The following is a 12,932-nucleotide window of genomic DNA, read 5'->3' as shown; positions in this document are numbered from 1 at the left end:
AGAAACAGATTGACTTTAAGCACTGGTTTCCATCCATCAAATAGCGTAGAGAACAAAAAGCGGGCCATGCCAGGAGAGTTTCAGCAGCGTGAGAAACTCAATACATTCTTCATCCAGAAGTTGTAGGAGGCAATATATTTTTTTTTTCCTCAGTAGATTTTTAAAATGAGAAAACCAAGACTCCTCAAATGAGTCATACACCAATAACTATTTTCCCATGTAACTTTTTAAATTAGAGTTTGAACTTGAAGCTCATGAAAGTGAATTCAATGTAAATTCCTATCACTGGGTTGAGGATGCGGGGGTCAAAGTAAAGTGGTGAAGTTTAGCAATAGCATATCTTACAAGTTGGATTTTGAAATGTTCCTTTTGTTTTAAATTACTCCTATTGCATCAATCTCATTTAACTGAATAGCTGTCATTCAGGTTAGCATGGGAGCAAAGAGAGCATAAACCTGAATTACTGTTGATGTCCACTGGGGACATTTATCAAAATTCAATATTTAAAACTTTTTTTAATGCTTATTTTTGAATGAGAAACAGTGCAAGCAGGGGAGGGGCAGAGAAAGGGGGAGATACAGAATCTGAATCAGGCTCCAGGCTCTGAGCTGTCAGCACAGAGCCCGATGTGGGGCTCGAACCCACGAATCATGAGATCATGACCTGAGCTGAAGTTGGAGCTTAACTGACTGAGCCACGCATGTGCCCCAAAAGTCAATATTTTAAATGACAAAGGGGCCCGAGTCATCCTCATTGATACATCAAGCATGATATAGACACTTACAGGAAAAAGTTTATTTAAAATTGGGATAATTTCACTTGTGGTCCCGAAACATTGCAATTTTTTGTCTGACTCAGCAGTGGCAAAAATGGACAACAGTTCTTTCTTTCCTTTTCTCCTTTTTTCCCCCTATCTTTTCCTGGACACATTAATTTGTAAAGAAATTTTCCTCTATAGGTCTTCCATAGTAATCACCAAATAATTTAAAATCTCTGGAAAACAGATTGATTTGAAAAATCTATTGCTTGTGTATATTGTTTTAATGACTAAACCATATTTTTCTCAGCCCTGAGAAGCTCTAACTAGCTGCATAAGGCATGATGTATATTGCTTTTATTCCCAGTAGAAACAATTGCATGCTATAAAGATGAAAGTCAGGCAGAAGTAGTTAATTTTGTTTTTATAAAGACTCCCAAACTCCATATTAAACTGTCACATAATTAATGAATTGATTAATTAAAGTGTGTCACATCCTCTATCTTGGTGCGCAAAAATTTATACGTTATCTTTTGTTGGCAGTAACTTGTCTCTAAGTTTGAAGATTAGTATCTAGAGTGACACATAGATGTTTCTCCTTAATTAAGAAAATAATCCAAGCTATGTAACTTAGATGATTATTTCTGCTTCAACATTGTGTGAAAAAGAAGTCTTTGCCTTACAATGATTATGCTTTTAACTTGATGATATAAATTTGAAACAAAGCCAAGAATACTCATCATAAAATAAGCACAGAAATAAAGATAACTTCATATAGGGTTGAATTAGTTAGACTTGAGACCAGTGTATATGTCTGATGTTGTAACATTTTCAAAATATTGTCCTATTTATATAAGTAATAAAAGTGTATTATACATATATATTTTTCACTGTAGTAAAAGTTGTGAAAACAAATGAAAAATATGAACGCAAGCAAAATTACTCAAATTCCCATCAATCTAAAATAACCACTATGAACATTTTGGTGTATATTTTCCTAGAACTTTCCCTAGTCATTTTTAAAGGGATCATATTACAAATACATTTTTTTTTTTTTACTTTCTTGATTGATCTAACACTAGATTCTGAACAACTTTCAATGTCAATGGAAAATCTATATCACTATTTCATTGTTTGTATAATATTCCATTTTTTAAAGTATCATAATTTGCTTAACCACACTCCTATGTCTTTTTCTCTGTAATGATTATTTGTACATGTTTGTTGTTGTAAAAGGATTTGGTCATTTCCTTAGGGTGAGTTTTTTGCATTGGAACTACGAGTTAAAGGAAATGCATATTTTGACAAGATCAGTTTTTAATTGGGCAGCAACTAATCAAAACTCTAGGAAATGAATTTTGCCAAGAAAAGGCTTACAAACCATCCTTTATCCCTAGGATGACTACCTACCTGGATACCTCATGCCTTTGTGATTTTTGTTTCCTTCCACTTTTGACAAATTTTATTTTTGTTATCCAATTGCTAATTTTTGTTTTTATTCAGGTTTTTATTTAAATTCTAGTTACTTGGGGCGTCTGGGTGGCTCAGTCAGTTAAGCGTCCAACTTTGGCTCAGGTCATGATCTCACGGTTCGGGGGTTCGAGCCCCGCGTCAGGCTCTGTGCGGACAGCTCAGAGCCTGGAGCCTGCTTCGGATTCTGTGCCTCCCTCTCTCTTTGCCTCTCCCCCACTCATTCTCTGTCTCTCAAAAATAAACAAACATTGAAAAAAAATTAATTCTAGTTAGTTAACATCTAGTGTAATATTGGTTATATTACCAATATACCACTATACCAATATAGTGTAAAATTGGGAATATAATTTAGTGATTTATCACTTACATATAGCATCCAGTGCTCATCACAAGTGCCCTCTTTAATGCCCATCATTTAGCCCATCCCCCATCTACCTCCCCCTCAGCAACCCCCAGTTTGTTCTCTACAGTGAAGAGTCTCTTAGGTTTGCCTCCCTCTCTGGGTGTTCTTTCCTTCTTTCCTTCTTCTTTCCTTCTATCTTTCCTTCCTTCCTTCCTTCCTTCCTTCCTTCCTTCCTTCCTTCCTTCCTTTTGTGAGAGAGAGAGAGAGAGAGAGAACATGCACATGGGTGAGGGGGAGAGAGAGAGAGAGAGAGAGAGAGAGAGAGAGAGAGAGAGAGAGACTCTTAAGCAGACTCCATACTCAGTGCAGAGCCTGATGTGGGACTCAATCCCACGACCCTGGGATCATGACCTGAGTGAAAATCAAGAGTCAGACACTCAACTGACTGAACCACCCAGGTGCTCCTCCCCCTCTCTTCTTATCTAACTTTTCTTTACCTTCCCTGTGTTCACCTGTTTTGTTTCTTAAATAACACATATGAGTGAAATCATATGGTATTCGTCTCTGACTTGTTTCATATAGCATAATATTCTCCAGCTCCATCCACATTATTGCAAATGTCAAGATTTCATTCTTTTTGATGGCTGAGTAATATTTTCTATCTATCTATCTATCTATCTATCTATTGCATCTTTTTTAAAAATTTATTTAATTATTTTTGACAGAGAGAGAAAGAGATCAAGCACGCTTGCATGAGCAGAGGAAGGGAGGAGAGTGAATCCCAAGCAGGTGCAGACCCCAATGTGGGGCTCAATCTCGAAAACTGTGAGATCATGATCTGAGCTGTAATCAAGAGCAAATGCTTAACTGAGTCACCCAGATGCTCCTATATATACCACATCTTTTTTTTTTTAATTAAAAAAAATATCTATTTATTCTTTGAGAGAGAGGAGAGCAGGAAAGAGAAAGGGAGACACAGAATCTGAAGCAGGCTCCAGGCTCTGAGCTGTCAGCGCAGAGCCTGACGTGGAGTTCTAACTCATGAATCATGACATCATGACCTGAGCCAAAGTTGGATGCTTAACTGACCAAGCCACCCAAGTGCCCCCACATCTTCTTTATCCATTCATCAGTTGATGGTCAGTTGGGCTCTTTCTATAATTTGGCTATTGTTGATAATGCTGCTATAAACATCAGGGTGCATGTGCCTCTTTGGATCAGTATTTTTGTATCCTTTTGTAAATACTTAGCATGCAACTGTTGAATCATGGAGTAGTTCTATTTTTAACTTTTTGAGGAAACTCCATACTGTTCTCTAGAGTGCCTGAACCAATTTGCATTCCCACCAACAGCATAAGAAGGTCCCCCTTTCTCCACATCCTCGCCAATATTTGTTGTTTCTTGAGTTGTTAATTTTAGCGACTCCGACAGGTATGAAGTGATATTTCATTATAGTTTTGAGTTATATTTCCCTGATGATGAATGATGTTGAACATATTTTCATGAAACAAATTGATTTTAAATGAATATTCTGTGATCTATATGAAATATGTCCCTTCTAACCAATTGCTGATTGATTAGGTAGAGTTCTTAACCAGTGACTGCCAACCTCATCAGGGATCTGGATTTCTGAAAAAGGAAATACCCTGATTTGTAGACTTTGACAATTTCTGTAGTGTAAATACTCCTACCATGGCCTGTGTAAAGCTACCACCTGACTTGAAAAATTCTTCAATGATTAACAAGCAACTTTCACAAGCCCTAGGAGTCTGTTAAAACTCACCACTGCCCTGGGCAGGGGTCCTAAGAGGGGTCACAGGACTCTTCATAATATGTGTGATCTCATTGCATGTCAGAGACTTCAGTGGCTAAGCAGTGTCAAAGGCCATTACCACCTCTCTCTCTGCCTCTTCCTCTTTGTTTCCTGGCTACATGTGGGGACAAAGAATCTACATAAACTTACTTTAGGACATAAAGACTTGGCGAACCTAACTCATAGCCCACTTTCCTCCCAGAGTTGGAACACAGTATAGCAAAAATCACAATACTGGTATCATTTGGAGACCCTTTTCTCCATTCTGCCATAGGAATTACTAACAGATGAATTCACCAAATGTTGGTGAAGAACATGATCTGGGAGCACACTCAGTGTCTCCCTTGGGAGATGTAACAACTATCCTATTTAGTATCTGGATTAGTAAACAATATGAATTATTAATCCTACTCCCAAATGGAGATACCGCTTGTAAAAATACTTTGTAAACTATAAAGGGGAAGAGCCCCATCAGCTTTTATTCTTTTCTGTAGTCTTGATTCTCTTTGATTTTTCTTCCCCCCACCCCCCCGTGAGAGTCCAAGTTCCTGATTTGTTCTAAAACTTGAGAGAATGCGAAAAATCAATTTTTTTTTTTTGCTAAAATCAAGGTGCTAAAAATCAACCACCCATCGGAGAGTGCTAAAATTCCAACCACTGCATTTGTTACACTTGGTTCCAGAGACCGCATGTTTGGAGAGAGTAAGTTGAATCATTCATGTCCCTGAGTTTACAGCCATCAAATGATCATTGTAATAGCAATTGTTCACATGAGCTGAGAATTATAGAATTGTTGGATTTGTTCAAACTCCATGTCCAAAATGTCTCCCAATCATTGCCTTTGTGCTTAATTAAAGTCAGTTGTTTTTCAGTTTTTTTGGCCAACTGTACTAAAGTTGAGATTGAAATCTGTTTTTATTTTTATTTGATGTCGAGGGAGCAAGCTATCAGCGTATGTCAAATCTAAAGAAAAATGCATCTATCAATACACATATGTGATCTTGCAAGATGTCCCAAAACTGGGCACATTCCTGAAGGAGAGAAAAGGGAATCGACAAAAATGACTTTTGCTGCAAGTTGAAATCCTTTCATGATAACAAAAGCCTCACAAAAAAAAGACTGGACTTGGTCCATATTTTAGGAATTTGCAGATATAAAGAGTTACTTATCTTCTACTCTGGCTCTGCAATGCATAGTGTGAAAATATTTGCTGTCAGGAAAAAAAAGAAAAAAAAAGGTTGGAATGCATCGATTTCACTGACAGGGAGAGACCAAGAAACCCTTCTCCTCTTTGTCTTTTTGGTTCTGACTTTTACTCAGTGTTTGCAATATGACAAAAACATTGGTTTTTATCCATCAATCCTCCCTCATTCCCTCCAAATTTGTTTGAATCCCACAAGTATTGTGTTCCTATGGCAGGTAATTCACTATGAAGACATATGCTGTGTAAGTTCTGCTTGCTCAGATTCCTAACACGAAGCAGTTTGATATAACATAGCTGATAGGCTACTCTTTCCTCTTCTTTCTTTTCCCCTGAAATTTCATCAAGTTTTAGGCAAAAAAGCATATGAGGTCATATAACACATATGCCAATAAGATATTAATTTCTAAAAAATGCATCCCAAACATTTGAGAGTGTTACAGGAACACTTTCTCAGTTAACTCCCCAAAGGGTGGAACACGAACTAAATGTGTCTGTAAAAAGTCGTTTGTAAAGCATGTATTACATTGTGTTCAGATGAATGCGGTTTTAGGAATGTTCTTTGAGCATGCTATGCAAATACACGTGTCTCAATCTCAGTATTTGTCATGAATGTCCACTCCTCAAAAGAAAACATTTCAAGCTCTCAAAATTGTATCATTTAGGTAGTGAGATAGTTGGAACCCTTTAAAACCTTTGTCAGCAGAAAGATACTTCAGCCCCACTCCTTGGTTTTGATTAACACTGCTTTCTCAACGTTCTTATTATTTCATATTATGTAGACACTGGAACTTAAGCGAAACTTGTGGTGCAGAAAGGGCTGAAAAAATCTTGATTCCATTTGAAAAACAATTTGAGCTGCTATTTGTCTAGTTGCTTCTTAAGTCTCTTGTATAGCACACATTTATGTAACTTTGAGGTTTGGTATTGTTGCATAAAATTTCCTGTGTTGTACGGTAAGAAAATATACAGGTTAGTGATGGGGGTGGGGGCGGGCGTGGGAAGAGGACTGGAGTTGTCCACTGCTCTTGCCCAGATGAGCTGGCATTGAGGAATCAATGCCTAGAGTTGCCCATGAGCAGAGTCCAGGGGTAAATTATTTTCACATTGAGACCTTTCTTGAAGACATAACCTAATTTGAGGCTCTCTGTTTTACTCTCCTAAAATCTGCAATTTTCTGAGCACGACTTGTAGTAATACTTATAGTCACGTATAGTACATTTTCACATATTTGTTCAAATGATTGTGCCTTCCATGTTGAAACCGTAAGCTCTACATGGAAGAGCTAACCATGAAGTGTCCTTGGCTTTTTCTTTACCCCCAAATCTCCCTCAATGTTAACCCATTTTTGTCCTGCTATTTTGTTGTGATTTCCAGGGAAGTTCACTAGACATAGACTGTCATCTCTCTTCTATCCACATCAAGATTTCTAATCAGGCAATGTAGTATTAATACATTAAAATATTAAAAATGTCTAGTTAATTTTGATGTGAAATTTTAGAGTTGTCATAAACTATTAAAATTTTTAAGAATTAATGCATGACCTATAATCACTCATAGATTATTCCTATGATTTTTAGAGACTTTGTGTGCATGTATTTGTTCCTATTACCAAAACCACCACAAGTTTGATGGAACCATTCATGGTGATGCAAAAGTCTATCAGATGCTCCCATTTACTATAATGGGATCTGAGAAGGTAATCTTCTGGTTACTAAGCTGTTTAACTTGTTGAGCTTTGACCACTAACTTATTACCACAACTATTATGAGTTCCACAAACCTAATTATCTTCAATGTACCAAATTACAGTGAAAACTACAAATAGCTATATCAATGTTACCTTATCATTGTGGTCTCTTGAATTCTTTATTCATTGATATTTTGTCCTAAAATATTTGAAATTTACATCCAGAAATGCATTTTTGTTGACTGTAATCTAAAAACATAGACAGAGACTAATGTGTGTTTCATATTATTCTAAAAAGCATGGAGAGAAAGATATGAACATATTAATTCAATTGGACAAGTATTTATTTTCACGCATCTGCCATGGGTCCTAGACCCCAGCAGAGTTAGAAAGATAGGGATGGCTAGTCCTTGGAAAAATCAGATGAAAGAGTTTTTCGTCCTATCAGTTGCCAATGTAAAAATTGTGAACATTTGGTAAGAGAAAAATTACATAATTGGGGAAATGTTCTAGAAATGGGATTTGGAAAAATATGTTGGATTCAAAATGGATAATGAACAAAAAGACTGAACTCTGGTAAGATGCTGCTATAATTAGTTAGTTTTTGAGTTATACTCTGTACGTGGGTTTAAATAACTCACATGTAATAACATTTAGTCCTCCCGACAAGTATGTGATCCTGATCTTTTCATTGACATTTTACAAGCATAGACACAGGTGCAGAGAAGTTAAGAGATTAGACTAAGATTATAAATAGAGTTAAGAGACAACCATAGGTGCAAATCCAACGAGTCAAGCTCCAGAACATGTGCATCTAACTACAACTCTAAAATCACGCAAGGTTAAGGAAGTAGTGGGTATGGAAAGAAAGGATCAGTCGAGTAAAACAGAACTTTATCATTTTACCTAGTGTCAGTTGACGAGAAACAGGAGTTAAAAAAGTCAAAGCTACTATGTTTGAGCTGGTCCCTGAGAGATTCACCTGCTATAGAAGTCAGAAGAATATGTTTTTTTTAAAAAAATTTTTTAACGTTTATTTATTTTTGAGACAGAGAGAGACAGAGCATGAATGGGGGAGGGTCAGAGAGAGGGAGACACAGAATCCGAAACAGGCTCCAGGCTCTGAGCCGTCAGCACAGACGGCACAGACCTGAGCCGAAGTCGGCCGCCTAACTGACTGAGCCACCCAGGCGCCCCAAGAATATAAGTTTTGATTTAGCAACTTGTGAAGTGTTCACAGACCAAGAAGTTAAAACATACACAAGAGGCTGCTTTGAAGGATTTCAATCCTGAGAGGCAGAGGCTAGAGAACTGAAGTAGAAATTAATCAGGATGCATACCAAACATATCCAAACAGTATTTATTGCACTTAACCAACAGGTTAGCTTATAACCAAAGTAGCCAGTCTTTGCACAGTGAAGTCCAAGGCGAGGGAATCACGATGAAAGAGTGGTTTCTACTATTAGAATTCTCATTATAGGGAGGTGAACTAATCAAAAGTTTAACATACTTTTGATTAGTGAGCCTAGGAGATTGGAGTAAGGTTTGGGCCTACTTCTATTAGGGAGCATGCTGTATTGACACCTGTGCTGCATTAATCGTTTTAATAAGCTATGTTTGCCCATAAAATATTTCCAGTTTATGGGGCACCTGACCTGGGTGGCTCAGTCGGTTAAGCATCCGACTTCAGCTCAGGTCATGATCTCGCGGTCTGTGAGTTGGAGCCCCGCGTTGGGCTCTGTGCTGACAGCTCAGAGCCTGGAGCCTGCTTCGGATTCCATGTCTCCCACTCTCTCTCTGCCCCTCCCCTGCTTGTGCTCTATCTCTCTAAAAAAATAAATAAACATTAAAAAAAAAATTAATGTTTCTAGTTTAATTGTGCCACTGTGATTTTTGTCAATCACATTGTAATTTGTTTGTCGAGAATCAACTAATAGGTAAAGAAGTTGCTAACGTACAAATGTGTCTTAGCGGTGAAAACATGGCTTTGACCAAAGATAAATTACATAGAAAATCTGAACTACTGCAGAGGAGTCTTTGTTTGGGAAGAGGAGTGGTTGGTAAAGGTAAGCTCCTCCTCTTGCAGGATCTCCCTCCAACATCTTAGAAATTGAGACCAGCTCCTAACAGAATAAGAAACCAAACAAGTGAAACAAGTATTAGTAAATGGGAAAAGATGGGTAAAATATTTAATGGAGTTTTGCAGCTGTGGTAAAGCATGTCCAATAGTAGTTTAAAGATCCTGATTGACTGGATGTTGTATAGATATGCCCTGTACTCGGGGTGCCTGGGTGGCCCAGTCTGTTGAGTTTCTGACCCTTGACTTTGATTCAGATCATGATCTCATGGTTCGTGAGATTGAGTCCCACGTCGGACTCCATGCTGATAGAGTGGAGCCTGCTAGAGATTCTCTCTCTCTCTCTCTCTCTCTGCCCCTTCTCTGCCCCTCCCCTACTTGCAATCTCTCTCTCTCTCTCTCAAATAAATAAATCAACTTAAAAAAAAAAAAAAGAGATACGCCCTGAACAAATCTAGGGTTTTGCCACTTATAATTTGTCATCAAAGATTTGTATGTTGCTTAAAATAATGGTAAATCAAGTTTTCCAGAAGAGTAAGATGACTGATTTTAGAAAGAAGTCTCATCTCAAGTAGCTGATATGCTGCTATACACAGTATAGCACACATTAAACATTCAATGAATATTAGTTGCCTGAACAGCTCAGCAAATGAATAAATGAAGGAATGAGGAAATCATGGATGGGTGGCTGGATTGGTTGGAAGACAGATTAGAGGAATAGGTTCATAAAAAGGAATTTGACCAAGAAAGCATGTAAGTACAAGGCAAACTACAAACCTTAGATCCAAGGAAAAACACAAAATGGGAAAATATAGGACTGATTTTATTCAAGTTGAATAACAGAGATTTTCAGTGTAATACGTCCTTCAGCTCAATCATGTCAACGTGTTAAATTAATGAAGTGCATTAGGAAATAATTAGTAATAGCTCTAAAATCCCATTTATTTATTCTTCCCTAATTATTTCTCAGAGGACGTGAAGTAATTGTGTTGCCACGTCAACTATTGCCTCTCTGGGTAATGCTTGGTAAATACAATCAACATTTATCCTGGCTGAAAAAAATTTTTTTTTTTACGAACAATGCACGTGCATCGTAGAAAATATATTTACTTGATAAAACCATGCTTCGGAAAGGGGAAGCGAAAGCAAGATGAAGCCGAAATTGAAATACTTGTGCTGTTAAGATCTTTTCCAATACTCTGACTTCAATGAACTAGCCAACCACAATTAACTTTGGTTTGAGGGTTCGCTTTCTATTAGCAATAAGATCCTGGTGTTCATGCAAAAGTATTAGGCCAATATCGTGTGTCTTAATCCACTCCAGTCACTGTAACAAACTACCGTAAGTCGCGTGGCTTATAAACAAGACACATTTATTTTTCACAGTTCTGGAAGATCCAAGTTCAAGGCACTGGCAGATTCTGTGTCCGGTCAGGACTCACTTCCTGGTTCACAAACAGCGCCTTTTCCTTTTTACTGTGTCCTCCCATGACGCAGGCAGATGAGGGAGCTCTCTGGGATCTATTTTATAAGGGCAACAATCCCATTTGTGAAAGCTCTGCCCTCATGACCTCATCAATCTAGAGTTGCCATGTTTAAATAGCATCATATTAGGGAGTAGGTTTCAACATACGAATTGGGGGGGGGCATAGTCTATACCATGTGTCAGACCCACTATAGGCTGTCATCTTTAATGTGTGTATGTGTATTCCTGATTGAAAAAAAATATATCCTAGTGTTCTTTGTTAGAAGAATGTAAAATAGATTGTGAGGTTGTAGTGGAAATAAGACTGATTTCACAAAGGAAAAAAGACTTTTTTCAAGGTATCACATGAAACAGTTTCACTCACTATTAATTCGATTTAGCAAATGTTGCTTATTAGCCCTAAGCTTGGCACTCAGTGAGCTAACCAAAATGAATCCTGTTTTTCTCTGCTAATATAAATTCCAATTTTTGTGAAATATACAAGTTGGGATTTGATGTCATTATTCCCCCTAACCTTGAGCATAATTATAAACTGGATCCCGAGAGAATTCCTTAAAAATGAAAACAGAGTATTTTATGTGTCCCACGTAGATAATGGAGCCTAGAATTATTCATCTATCTGTACCTTGTTTTTGGAGAGAGAGAATTCTGATGATAAAGACCCCCTGGATGTACCTTTTTATTTCTTTCTTAGTAGTTGGGAAAACTTTATTAGCTACAGTAGCTACTGGAAATTTCATTTAATTCAAAAAAAGGCCATGCCCAATGACCTGAATACCTTACACATTAGAAAAGGACACAGTCTACCAGTGGGGGCGGGGGGAGGGCGGGCAGTGTAAGTCCTCGGAGAAATTGAAATTCAGGGAAAACATAAACCAAAGTGTTTTCTATTAAAGGAACCATCTTTGATTAAATATATCTAACAATGCTTACACAATGGCTTGTAAATGTATGCCCAAAGCCCATGAAATAAAAGAGGACAACATTCCATGCTATTAACTTGTCTTTATTGAAAGAAACATCAAACAGTGATGTCAAATACTCAGGGGCCAATAACATTCTTTCAAGCAACTGACCTACTTTCTTTAGGATGAGGCTCCAGTTTTCCCAAATCCTTGTCATTTGGATTTTGGGAGCAAAAGTAGACACTTCTATTTTGTATTTATAGTTAGAAACAAAACTTCTATTACAGTGTTGTTGTTGTTTCTTTTTCTTCACTTGCAATCAGAAAATAATGGTGTAGAAAGCAAATATAAAAGAATGGGGTCATAGAAAGTCAAACATCAAATTTATGTGGAGAAGTTTAGAAACACTATGTTACATTTGAACTCTCTAAACATGACACAACAACATTGGAATAATGCAATAGCTTGTTGAAAGTGAATTTATTCATTTATTATTATTATTTTATTCAAAATAAAATTTTTGTCTTTCACACATAATGTGAGAAAGTTTGATCAAGAATTGTATATTGACATCCTAGAGAAAGATCTAAGACATAGGTAAGTATACTTCTGGAAAGTGTCTATCTTGAGAACAATACAAATAAAATATTTTAAAGGAGTTGCTTCCCATACTGAAGTCAATACCATCATATAAGGGTTATATATTTAAAGTTGAACTTCCCTACTGATGTTTAGCTAATAGTTGTTCTATTTATAAAACTTTTTACTCTCAGGAAGACCAGAAAGAAATGTCCTCCAGGAATGGATAAAACATTTTTGTCTACTACTGTTAAGCTTTTCAAACTTGAAAATGCATCTGTTTATGAAAGCCACTCCATATATGCTTAACCTTATCCACACCAAAATCTGTACCATTCACGCTTGGTAGAAAAGTGGTTGCCAGGGAATTTCATGGCTGTGTGTGTGTGTGTGTGTGTGTGCGCGCGCGTGCGTATAAATATATAACCACAATTTTTGATTACATGGTTTCTAGCAATGTTTTCAGACACCATCTTGTTTTCAGCTGCTGTAATAGAGTACAGCCTCAATATTTACTAGAGCCAAGTTATAGGAAATTATGTATTGATTTCTAGGAAACAGCATCCCAGAAATAAAAGTATGTAAACCTCTACATGTGTGGTCATGAAC

This window comes from Acinonyx jubatus, chromosome C2 (assembly GCF_027475565.1).
Source record: "Acinonyx jubatus isolate Ajub_Pintada_27869175 chromosome C2, VMU_Ajub_asm_v1.0, whole genome shotgun sequence".
Classification (NCBI taxonomy): domain Eukaryota; kingdom Metazoa; phylum Chordata; class Mammalia; order Carnivora; family Felidae; genus Acinonyx; species Acinonyx jubatus.
Note: the sequence above shows the minus strand (reverse complement) of the source record.